This window comes from Candoia aspera, chromosome 3 (assembly GCF_035149785.1).
Source record: "Candoia aspera isolate rCanAsp1 chromosome 3, rCanAsp1.hap2, whole genome shotgun sequence".
NCBI lineage: Eukaryota > Metazoa > Chordata > Lepidosauria > Squamata > Boidae > Candoia > Candoia aspera.
Window position 1 is genome coordinate 2,449,920 of NC_086155.1, and position 13,275 is coordinate 2,463,194.

The 13,275-nt window shown below is 47.7% G+C and overlaps 1 long non-coding RNA gene across 1 annotated transcript; it reads right to left on the reverse strand.

Moving 5' to 3' along the window:
- Window positions 1–10,389: 10,389 nt before the first annotated feature.
- Window positions 10,390–11,092, reverse strand: LOC134494777 (uncharacterized). Its single transcript, XR_010067689.1, has 3 exons — window positions 11,000–11,092; window positions 10,805–10,894; window positions 10,390–10,542 (listed from the first exon to the last, which is right to left on the reverse strand). It is a non-coding gene; the product is annotated as an uncharacterized LOC134494777 (long non-coding RNA).
- Window positions 11,093–13,275: the final 2,183 nt, after the last annotated feature.

Sequence of the window (13,275 nt, forward strand, 5' to 3'; positions counted from 1 at the left end):
CCAGAAAACAGCTTCTTGTCCAGGTGGTGCACCAACAATCTGTGTTTGCATGCAGCTCCATTCACAGAACTATTAGAATCAGGTAGGCGCTGCGGGTTAAACCGCTGAGCTGCTGAGCTTGCTGATCGGAAGGTCGGCTGTTCGAATCCGCGTGACGGGGTGAGCTCCCGTTGCTAGTCCCAGCTCCTGCCAACCTAGCAGTTTGAAAACATGCAAATGTGAGTCGATTAATAGCTACCGCTTTGGCGGGCAGGTAACGGCGTTCCATTTAGTCATGCCGGCCACATGATCACGGAAGTGTCTACAGACAAACGCCGGCTCTTCGGCTTTGAAACGGAGATGAGCACCGCCCCCTAGAGTCGGACACGACTTGACTTAATGTCAAGGGAAACCTTTACCTTTACCTAGGTGGCTGGTTAGGTTTAGCAGCACTTGAGTATTTTACAGCTTAGCCCGAGATTCATTTACAGCACAGTGTATTGCACACATTCAGAAAATGGATTAATTCAAAGACCAGATTAAGGGTGATGGGTGAACTCAGCCATTCTGCTTGCCATAAGAAACAGAAAGCCTTTTTCCATGGCCAAATTAAAGAACTGGCTGGGGAATTCTGGGATGCATGTCTTAGAGGTGCCAAAGTTGAGAAACACTGCCCTAATCTTTGGGACTGGTTCCTTTTCTGAGGTCGCCAATTCTGAGTGCCTTGTGGGCTTCACACTATCTGCCAAGAAACCCCATTCTCTCTTCTTAGGCGCTATCTCTGCAGGTAGTCCTCGCTTAATGACCACAATTGGGAATGGAATTTCGGTTGCTAAGCGAAGTGGTAATTAAGTGAATCCAACCCAATTTTACTGCAGTAGACTGTAGGCACCCATGGGGATTGGTAGATGCCGGATAAATGTAGTTTCTGGTTGCTTCAGAGTTACTATTAAACCCTAATACCCACTAGATGGCAGCAGAGAGATACCGATTTTTTTTCCCAGTTGCTTAAGCGTGCCAGTTCGATTTTTCTGCGGGTTGCTTGAGAGTACCGGTTGCTTGAGTTCCGGTTAACTAAGAGTCTACTGTACCTTTTTTGCGGCGGGCATTAAGCAAATCACTGCGTGTGTTAAGTGAACCACATGGTTGTTAATAAATCACGCAGTTTCCCATTGATTTTGCTTGCTAGAAGCTGCCCAGGAAAGTCAAAAATGGTGATCATGTGACCACGGGACACTGCAATGGTCATACACGCGAACCGGTTGCCAAGCGCCCAAATCATGATCACATGACCATGGGGATGCTGCAACGGTCGTAAGTGTGAGAACTGGTCTTAAATCATTTTTTTCAACACCGTTGTAAGTCTGAACTGTTGCTAAACAAAAGGTTGTTAAGTGAGGACTACCTCTATTTACCTTAGCCTCTCCAATGATCCTATTTCCTCTGCTTCTAGCTCCTTCCACTTTCTGACCTGTGCCACCAGATTCTGGCATCCCAGTTCCTTGACTCCTGCCAGCTTGCTGCAAACTCAGTTTTCCTTAATGTCGCTGTATCTTTTGGGGTTTCACCCATCCATCCGTCTCCATGGCAAACCTGCCACAGCTGGTTGCATTTTCAAGGGAGAAAATAATCCTTTTAACACCAGGATATCTTAGAACAACTTCAGTCCATCTCACCCCTGGGCTGGGCATGAGGTAAACGCAACATCAGGGGGGCAGGGCAGAAAAAGAGGTTGCCAGGGCGGGTGTGTGCCATGGGTAAGGGCAGGGGAGGGAAGGCCCAGAGACAAGTGAAAATACCAGTGTAATGGTTGCCTATTCTAAAACACTATCGCACTCATGAGCAGGAATTCAAAGATATCTGATTTATTAAAGAATAGTGTGCAGGATCACAGAGAAAGCTGAGAATGATGAAAGCGCGCCAATTACAAACTAAAAACCCTCGGTGCAAACGAAATCCCTCCCCCCGTAGAATCTTCCCAGGCTCACAATCCCAGGTGCTCCTAATGGCTTCTGATGGTCTGCAGGAAAAGTCCTTGAGCAGAGAAAATAACCCAAACACATTCCATTGTCCTGATTTCACATACAGAGCTTGGTACAAGGTCTCACAGCAGCTCCCTCCCAAACAGAAACGCGCGTCAGTGCCATGGCATGGAAAACGTTACAATGTATAAACTACATTGAAACAGTGAACATGACATACTGCTCCCCCAAAAGAAAGAACACATTAAGCAGCAGGCTTCCAAGGGTAAGCAAGGTGGAAACAGCGAACTAAATCAGGAGCATTAACATGACGGGCAGACACCCATTCAGGATGAGGAAAGTGTTTCCATCGGACCAGATACTGAAGGGTGCCTCGAAGCTTGTGAGAATCAACGATATCCTTGACTTCAAAGTGTTGTTGGCCGTCAATCATAATTGGAGCAGGAGCAGGAGGTTGAGGGTGCCAACGTGGTGAGTGGTGCACAGGCTTAAGCAAGCTGCAATGGAAAACAGGGTGCAAGCATTTCAAATTGTGAGGCAGGTCCAATTTAACAGTAACTGGATTGATAAGATCAACAATAGGGAAAGGACCAATGAACCTGGGAGCGAGTTTTTTAGAGGGTTGTGGTGACTTGATAAATTTAGTAGAGAGATACACCTGATCCCCAACCTTGAAGTCGTGTTGTAAGAAACGATGCTTATCGGCTTGGACCTTGTAAGCAGCCTGGGCATCAGCCAAAGCTTGTTGAATCACCGGCCAGGAATCATCCAGTTTAACAGCCCAGTCAGACGCAGAACATGTTTGGGAAGGGGGCTGTGGCAGTTCAGGGATGGGAACATAGTCGTGACCAGAAACCACACGAAAAGGGGTTTGCCCAGTACTCTGATGGACAGTATTGTTGTAAGCCACTTCAGCAAAAGGTAGTAACTCCACCCAATCATCCTGATGGTAGTTAATGTATGCTCTAAGGAACTGTTCAAGAGTGGAGTTCAAAATCTCAGTAGAACCATCAGTCTCAGTGTCCTAACAGCCAGGAACCACGCTGAGACAAGGAATAGGTCTCTAGTGTTTTATTACTGCTACATAACAGAGAATCCTAACAAACTGAAGAAGCGTGGGAAAACCCAGACATATAAACCCCAAAGACTAAGGTGGGCCCGATCTGTGTCTCTTTGAATGGCCACCTAATTCCTCAGTACTACGCATGCGCTTTACAGCCTGGATGGGAGCCCCCTGCTCGCCATCCTCACTCATGACACTCAGGATGGGAAGATGTGGACAGCGCTTGTTTGGTGCCAATCAATTTTAAAAATGATTTCCAAAACTGAAGTAAACTGTGTCCCGCGGTCACTGACCAAACGGGAGGGGCTACCGTGGAGGCGGTAGATATGGATGAGAAATAGGCGTGCCAGTTGTGGGGCTGACAGGAGGGAGGCACAGGGAATGAAATGAGCTTGCTTGGAGAAAAAATCTTTTACAACCCAAACAACAGTTTTTTTCTGATTGGGAGGAAGATCCACAATAAAATCCATAGAAATCTCATCCCAAGGACGGGTAGGACTGGCCACTGGCTGTAAAAGCCCCTGTGGTTTCCCTCCTTTCCGTTTTGACATGGCACAAACAGGACAGGAAGCAACATAATCTTTTATGTCACGTCTCAATGTTAGCCACCAAAATTGGCGGCGAACCAAATGTAGGGTTTTTACAAAACCAAAGTGTCCAGCAAGTTTATCATCATGGGAACGCTGCAAAACATCAGCTCTTAAAGTTTCAGGCACATAAAGGCGGTGTTCCACCCACGCCAGACCATTTTCAAAAGAAGCATTGTCTCTATTAGCCAGCAACCAAGTGTCAGATTTCAGTGCCTGGGGAAAGTCCTTCTGTAACTGACAAGGAACTTGCACTTTCTGCTTCCCAGACTGGGCTGGGGGCGGGGCCGCCTGCGCATGGGTCTGGCTCCGGGTGACAGCAACCAAGCCTAGTTGTGGCTCAGTGAGAACAGTCCCAACCACATCTGCCCCCTGGTCAAAGTCCTGAGGTAAACGTGACAGAGCATCTGCCAGAAAGTTTTTCTTTCCCGGGATAAATTTTAACTGGAAGTTGAAACAACTGAAAAACTGAGCCCAGTGAATTTGTTTAGGACTGAGACACCGGGGGGTGCGGAGGGCCTCCATATTCCTGTGATCAGTCCAAACCTCGAAAGGGCATTTAGCACCTTCAAGGAGGTGACGCCAGGTTTCTAAAGCAGCTTTTACAGCAAACGCCTCCTTTTCCCAAACATGCCAATGGTGTTCGGTTTCAGAAAATTTCCTGGACAGATAAGCGCAGGGTTTTAAGTGATTTTCAGAATCCCTCTGTAACAAAATAGCCCCAACTGAGGAGTTAGAGGCATCAACTTAGACCACAAAGGGGCGTTCGGGATCGGGGTGCTGTAGAATAGGCTCAGCAGTGAAAAGGGATTTCAGTTTTTCAAACGCTGCCTGGCATTCAGGCGTCCAATTCAGCACAGCTCCAGGGTGTTTTACCTTGCGTGTCTCCCCCAAGCCCTTGGTACAGAGTAAATCAGTGAGGGGCAAAGCAATCTCAGCGAACCCCTGGATAAATTGGTGGTAGTAATTACTGAACCCGAGGAAACTTTGCAATTGCCTCCGGGTGCAGGGACGTTCCCAACTTAGAATCGCCTGAATTTTTGCAGGGTCCATTTCAGTGCCCTTGTCAGACACCCGATAGCCCAGATAGTCAAGTTGGGTCTTGTGAAATTCACATTTGGAAAGTTTGGCATAGAGTTTGACATCTCTAAGCTTGCATAACACCTGTTTGAGGAGGCGTTCATGTTCCTCCTCGGTTTCAGTGTAAATGAGAACATCATCTAAGTAAAGCAGGACCCCTTTAAACAAATGAGCATGTAAAACTTCATTAATCAACTGCATGAAGACTCCAGGTGCCCCTGCTAACCCAAAAGGAAGGACTTTGTACTGAAACGATCCTAGTGGGCAATTAAAAGCAGTTTTCCACTCATCCCCAGCTCGTATGCAGATGCAGAAATAGGCTTCACAAAGATCGAGCTTGGAGAAAATCTTGCCTTTTGACAAATGAGCTAACATGTCCTTCATGAGCAGAAGAGGGTACTTGTTGAGAATTGAGACGGAATTTAACCCTCGATAGTCCATACAAAGTCGAAGCGTGCCATCTTTCTTTTCCTGGAATAGCACAGGGGCCCCAGTGGGGAATTAGCAGGTTCAATAAATCCCCTTGACAGATTTTTGTCAATAAAGTCCCATAATGCCTCAAGCTCCTTCTGAGTCATTGGATAGATTTTTGGCTTGGGCAGTTGAGCATTGGGAACCAACTCTATTGCACAGTCAGTTTTCCGGTGGGGGGGTAGCTGATCTGCTTCCATTTCCCCAAATACGTCTGCAAAGTCTTGGTATCGATCGGGCAAGCCTTCTAAAGGTGCCAAGTTAGGGTGCGGCGTGGCGATCGCAGCCCTTCCAACCCCCGCAAGTGCAGCTCTCTCCGCTGTAGGGGCTTGGTAAAATCCATCTTTAAAAGTCACAGTTCTGTGTTCCCAGTTTATAAAGGGGTTTTGATAGGTCAACCAAGGGACCCCAGAATTACCAAGGGATTGCCAACAGGTGCTACAACGAATTTCAAGTCTCATGGTGGCTACCCATTTGCATTGCAACAGTTCCAGTGAAATGGGTTGCCGCTCCCCCCACCCCGCTGTTGAACCAGCCAACTGAGTGAAGATCAAAGGCTGCTGGAAGGGGAAAGTAGGCAGGTCCAAAGCAGCAACCAGATCAGGGTGAATCAGACACCTGGAACACCCAGAGTCAACTAAAGCCCATACCTCTGCAGTTTTCGTATGGGAGCCCAATTTCACTTTTACTGCTAAAGTGGGACAGTCAGCACTCACCACAGCATCTTCACACCCATCCTCCTCCACCTGCCCACAGGCGCTCTTCATGGCAGGTGGCTGGCGTTTCCCGCCGGCTCCTTAGAGTCGTCTTCAGCCTCTCCCGAGAAGTAGAATACTTCCTCAGCGTCGGCTGCACCCTTGGCTGCTGTCATCCGCCACGAGGGGGGGGGCGATTTGGCCGGCGGCTTCCCCACTCGATCTCCAGCCTTGGCTTTTGGGCAATCAGCTGCTCGATGCCCTTCCTTCCCGCATCGGAGGCACTGACCCCTTGCATAGCGCCAATCTCTCTCCTCATCCCAGGCTCTATAGCTTGGCCGGGCAGCAGTCGCAGCACTTTGGGGTCCTCTCATGGTGGCAGGTGGTCTTTCAGATCTTCTAGCGTGCATGAAGGTATGCTGAGCATGCTCAGCCTTGCCTGCCAGACAGATCCATTCATACAATGACTCTGGGTCGTCTCTACACAACGCCCACCGTAGGATGTCCCGGTTGAGTCCCTCTTTAAACCGTTCTATTAAGGTTGACTGAGACCAGTCGGGGATTTTCCCAGCTAGAGCCTTAAACTCTAGGGCGTAATCAGCTATGGACATTTGGCCTTGGGTAAGATCCTTCAGCGCCTGCTTAGCTCTTGCCTTGGCCAGAGGATCCTCAAAATGCAGCTTTAACACCCACATGAATTCATCGAAATAATCAAGTGCAGGGGAGTCAGCATCACTTAATTGAACATACCAGTTAGCCACTCGACCCTTCAACTTGGTGGCAATGGCAGTTATCTTAGCCTCTTCGGAAGGGAAGTATGCTCCAAACTGCCTCATGTAACTTTTAGCATTAGTTAAAAAGAAAGGTAACTTTGTTGGATCCCCGTCAAACTTGACAGAAAAGTCTCTCACTCTGCCCCCGGTTGGAGTGGAATCAGCAGCTACTTGAGTGGTTTGGCCCCAGGTTACACTAGCTTTCCCTTTACGGGGTGGGGACACTGGTGGTCGAGCCCTGTGGGGTGGAGATTCGTCCCGGAGCCATCTCCCACCCCGCTCCACCGGCAGCCCGGATGGGAGGATGGGGGATGGTTGTGGGAAGCTGGGATCTCCTCCGCGTCTCCCCTGCCCCTCCAGTGACAGAGACAGGTTTCTTAGCATGTACTCTATCGATTCTATTTTGGCTTCCACCACTCTTAGTCTCTCAGGGGTTTGAGAGCCCTCTCTCCATCGCGTGTTCAGCTTTCTCTCTGTGGACACCATAGTAGATTCTTTGTCTGGGGTTAGTGGGAACCGATACTTCCAGGATGCCCGGGATGTCCCTGGCTGGGGTCTCCCACTTCATCCCAGGTGATCAACTCTGCGAGCGATTCGCTGGGTGCCGGCTGCTCTGGTTCTCTCCCATCATCAGATTCCTCCACCTCAGGGCTGGAGCTCGACTCCTCCCGGAAATCTGAAGGTTCTGGGGTGAGGCTCAGTTCTCCGCTCTTGACTGTCAACTCAGGCATCAAGCTAGCTGTCTCCTTGAGTCCCTTGGTCGTGAGCTTGGACTCGGCCATCGTTAACTATTTTCCCTCACAAGAAACTAATCTTGGTAGGAGCTAACAGTACAACTTCGGTGATTCTCAGCTTTATGTAATGGTTGCCTATTCTAAAACACTATCAGACTCATGAGCAGGAATTCAAAGATATCTGATTTATTAAAGAATAGTATGCAGGATCACAGAGAAAGTTGAGAATGATGAAAGCGCGCCAATTACAAACTAAAAACCCTCGGTGCAAACGAAATCCCTCCCCCCGTAGAATCTTCCCAGGCTCACAATCCCAAGTGCTCCTAATGGCTTCTGATGGTCTGCGGGAAAAGTCCTTGAGCAGAGAAAATAACCCAAACACATTCCATTGTCCTGATTTCACATACAGAGCTTGGTACAAGGTCTCACAGCAGCCCCCTCCCAAACAGAAACGCACGTCAGCGCCACGGCATGGGAAACGTTACGATGTATAAACTACATTGAACCAGGGAACCTGACAACCAGATTCTACCAAACAAAAGTGATAATTAATCCCAGTAGATTGTGTGTGTGTGTGTGTGTGTGTTGGCACAGTTGTACCAGATAAGGGACAATATCCATTTTCCCGTTAGGGAATACTCTGTGATCAGAGAAGCTGCACTTGTTGTAACTGTTCTCTACACCCCTATTAAAGGCCTTGACTTTGAAACGGGGGCCTTAAAGAGGTGCAAAACGCCCCCCACAACGTCCACCCCCCCCCGGCCCTACCGGTTGGAGAAACCCATGGCCTGGAGGCCTGCCTGGGGCACCCGCTCTGAATGGAAGCCATCTCGTCTTCCTTTCCTGGTTCTGACCCCTGGTGTCTGCCGCAGTCTTGGGGGGGAAAAACCAGTTTCCAGGTGCAAGGGGACCCATCCGGACGTGATGTGGCTTCCTTACCCATAAGCCTCCAGTTCCACTGACGTCTTCTTGAAGTGAGAAAAACGAACATGAGCTCGCTTGCCTCTCCCCTCCACACCGCAGGAGAAAGGCCCCGTCAGTCCTTCACACAGCAAAAGCCCTGGGGAGCCCTGCAGTTGGAGGGCCCCTGACGTCATCAAGCCCCTCCACTGCTCTGCCTTAGAATCCAGGCAAAACGCCCCGGGGAGAGGGCCGGCCAGCCTCCGCTTGAACCCTTGCAGCGAAGGGAGCCTACCACTTCTCTGGACAACGGACACCTCCACATTCAACATACAGCAATATTTTTCTAAAAACTAACAAAAACGCCCAGACCCTTACATTTTGCAGGTCTCTTCCTCAGTGAGCAAAGCAGGGAGGGGAGACTGGCTCAAGATGGGAGCAATTATGTCTGCACGTGGTCACAGTCTGATTGTAGAAAGAAGTGTAAAGGGAAAAGGCCACAAGGTGGATTCGACAAATCTCCTTCGTGTTATGCAGTTTCTGGTGACACCCTGGGGGTGCTATGAAACACACAGCAGTCAATCTCTTATGCTTAAAAACAGTCTGCCAGTTACCTGCAGCTGTGGGATTCTGAAAGTCTGCTGCCTTCTACATTTGAATTGCATCACCCATCCGGCTAGACAGAGGTGTTTGCAAAGTGAGGTCAAAAAAGTCAAGATGGCAGCTGCAACACTGCTATCAAAGCTCTGCCTTTTTATGTGCGTGAAACCAGATGTTGGTTAGATTGCACCATTACAACTGCCACCTTGATTTTCTTGACCATGAAAACACCCTTACTCACTTAATGACCACAACCAGAATTTTGGTTGCTGAGCAAAGTGGTCATTAAGTGAATCTGATCTGATTTTATGACCTTTTGTATGGTGGTTGGTAAGCAAATCACCACAGGCATTAAGTGAACCACGTGGTCATTAAGTGAATCACACGGTTCCCCATTGGTTTTGCTTGCCAGAAGCTGGCTGGGAAGGTCAAAAATGGCAATCACAATGCTGTGACGGTCATAAATGCGAACTGTTTGCCAAGCGCCCAAATCACGATCACGTGACCGCAGGGATGCTGCAACAGTTATAAGTGTGAGGACCAGTTGTCAGTCAGTTTTTCCAGCATGGTCATAAGTCCGAACTGTCACTAAATGAATGGTTGTTAAGTGAAGACTACCTGTACTGCTAAGAGAGGCTGAAACTGACTTGGCATCTTTGGATCACTGCATGATGGGAACCCAGCCATTGTCTTCACAGTTTGCTTAACCCATCACCTTAACCCACAGTGTGATTTATTTTGGCGCCACATGTTATATGAACACCATCATTGTGTTTTGTTAAATGGGGTTTAGGGTCCAGCAGGTTGTGCAGATCCAACCCACCTACAGTCTTGGTGTGCTCTAAATCTTAAAATCCTGAACACAGGATTTTCTTACCAAACTTTCTTTCAACCCTGCCTTGTTTAACGTTCACTTCGGTCTCAGGAAAACTCAGAAAACCTGCTCAGCTCTTCTGCGACATTCTGATTGGTCCTTGAAGAGATATCGCCCAGCTGTGTATTTAGGCATTTTATTACAGGCAACGTATGTTCAATGAAGACCAAGACTGCAGTAGGTTACCAGACATCAAACAACATATGGTTAATCGAGAGGCCGAAGAAAAAAATTAACAGAGAACAAGCCATATTTATGAATGGAACAGAAGCTAAATGATTGATTTATGCTGAGATATGCTGGAAAGTAAAGAGCTCCAGAAAAATTCTAGCCTTGATCAAATCATCTTTTCATATTGCCCAATTTGAGCCCAAGGGTCCAGGGGAGGGTCTATCGCTGGCCCAGACAAGCTTCCTGAGTCCAAAGAGGTCCATCGCAAGGCAGGCTGATCATTGATGGGCCCCAGTTGTGCAGTGGTGATCTTGTGATAATTACACAACGCAGCTGAACCCTGTTCTCCGGCACATCTCCACATGGCCTCGTGACTAGAAGTGTCCTCCAACGGTTGGCTGACAATGGCATGATAGACCACAACAGCTGCCTTCACACAACACAATTAATCATGACCCTGGAAGAGCTAGCGGTTGAGTTTGCAGAACACGCTGACCCCTGGTAGAGTTTCTTCAGACTGTTTGGGTGGTTTATGGTTCCACAGATTTATTTTACGATATTTGTATGTCATCTAGGACTTAGGGTGGCTCCAACAGTAAAATGCAACCTCATAACTTTGACATCCTAAAAGCACTGTAAGGCAGAAAATCATAAAAACAAATAAGCAACTCAAACCATCAAACCATGATCCCCAGGGCCATTGCAACATTCCTATTGACCCAGACTGGTTTTATTTATTTACTTATTTATCAAATTTTGCCACCGCCCATCTCCCCCAGAGGTTGAAAGAGGATGGGTTTTCCCCTGCTCCAGAACCAGAGCAAGCAGCGGGGTTCCCAGGAAGAGGGAAGATGGCGACCAAGACTGCACATTCAAAGCCCCACCCCCTTTTTACCTGGAGGGGTGGGGCTTCAGTCATGGGGTGGTGGCCACCATCTCAGCCTTTCTGACTCACCTGCATGGACACCTCCCTAAGGGAGAAATCCTGTCAGAAGAAGAGAATTCCAAAGGGTTTGGGACAGCCAAGGAGAAAGCCTGCCTCCCTGTTCTCATCCCCCTGCTCTCCAGAGACAGGGGATCACAAACATACCTTCCCAACTGGGACGGGCTTGCGTTTGATAAACAGCAGTTGCTGGAATTCTTTCTGAATGGCTTCCTTACTTTTGCTGGAGTAAATCCACGAATCAGAGCCTTGGCGTCGTCGGAAGTTTGTTCTTTCTGGCATGTGCATCAGCAGTACAATAAAACTAGAGTTATCAGTAGTTATCTAAGGTAATAAATGATGCCTTTAATTAAAACAATAGAGCAGGGTTTCTCAACCTTGGCAACTTGAAGATGTGTGGACTTCAACTCCCAGAATTCTGGGAGTTGAAGTCCACACATCTTCAAGTTGCCAAGGTTGAGAAACACTGCAATGGAGTAATAAACATCCATAAAAATTTTTATATATTTATTCAATTTCTGTGGCCACCCACCTCACCGTGGTGACTCCAGCTGCTATCAGCTGCTCAAAACAAAGGCAACATAAAGTACACAATGAGCAGCCAAGGTGCAAACGAAACAACAATTAAAATAACCATCTCATGGGCTCTAACTGACAATCTGGCCCCATGCCCAGGAACAACCATGCCTTCAGGGTCTTGCGAAAGGCTGGCAGAGCAGGGCCAACCTCATCTGTGGGAAGAATGATGTTCCAAAGAACAGCCACCACAACGGAAGACATTCACTTTCTGGTTCCTGCAAGATCGGAGTGTTTCAGTACTGTTTTAAGTAAACAGCCACCCAGAGTCCACTGGACTTGGGCAACCGACAAACTTAAATAAGATGATGACAGAGGAGGAAGAGATCTGGTGACAAGTAGGTCACAGGAGGACTCGGGACTGTTAGCTGCACAACCAGGGCCAGCAGCTGTAGGACTACTGGAAGAAAAGTTGCTTACTCGTTGCAAATATATAAAGATCACAACATACAAAGACCTGCAAATAGAAGAGTGACTGTGGCAAAAAACAGCAGAGGTAGTCCCAATAGGAATAGGCGCCTTGGGTGCGATCCCAAAACATCTGGAGCACCCTTTGAGCACCATTGGCATTGACCAAACCACCATCGGTCAATTGCAAAAGGCAGCTTTACTTGGAACAGCCGATACCTTTAATATTATTAAACAACAATATCTGCCTATCCCAGGTCCTTGGGAAGGACTCGAGGTGGACAAAAATGCAAATCCAGTCTGAATAACATCTGGCTATGTGACTAATAATAATAATAATAATAATAATAATCCCTTTTAAATTGACCTCAGCTCCTGGTGAGTTCACAAATATTTTCTCAACCTCCATATATGGAAATGATTTGCCACTGACTTCTTCCAGGATGGCTTTTCCCTTCCCTGGATTTTTCCTAGTGGTCTCCCATCCAAGTATTAACTAGGGTGGGCCTCGCTTAGCTTATCAGGCAAGGACATTAGGAGCTGTCAACCGCTAATGCATAGGACCAACAGCTGCAGAAGAGACCCCAGGCGGATAACCATTATCAGCAAACAGGCTGTTACTGAGTAACAGGAGGCCAACGGATCAAAGGGTTACATCCAGAAAGACCCCCAACAGACTGCATGGCTGGGTTGGCACAACATACTTAACCAGATGTATTTGCAGAACATGCCAACCTTTTTCTTCCTAGTTATTTTTTATTAAGTCAAGCAAACAACAAAAAAAGCAAAAACAAAGAGCAAACCCAGGGTTGCTGGGCGTTGGGCAGCATTTAAATCTAGTAAACTCAATAAAGGACGCGGTGGCGCTGCGGGTTAAACTGCTGAGCTGGCCGATCGGAAGGTCGGCGGTTCGAATCCGCGTGACGGGGTGAGCTCCCGTTGCCAGTCCCAGCTCCTGCCGACCTAGCAGTTCGAAAACATGCAAATGTGAGTAGATTCATAGGTACCGCTTCGGCGGGCAGGTAACGGCATTCCGTGTGGTCATGCCGGCCACATGACCATGGAGGAAGTGTCTTCGGACAAACGTTGGCTCTTCGGCTTTGAAACGGAGATGAGCACCGCCCCCTGGAGTCGGATACGACTGGACTTAATGTCAAGGGAAACCTTTACCTTTACCTTAAGCTCAATAAATTATTATTATTAGGTTGAAGTAAAAAGATGATTATAAAAAGATCTTTAGAATGTTTCAAAAAGCAGAACCAACCAAGAACAGACATTTTTCCTGTAAAGCACTCTAGTAGCCCTCCCTTGTTCTCCCTTTTTTTCTTCTCCCGAACCACTATTTATTACTTAAATATGTCTATACTACTGTACACTTTGGACATCTGTGATTATTGTCATTTCTCTTTGGATTGTCTCAATTGTTTTTTAAAAGCGGT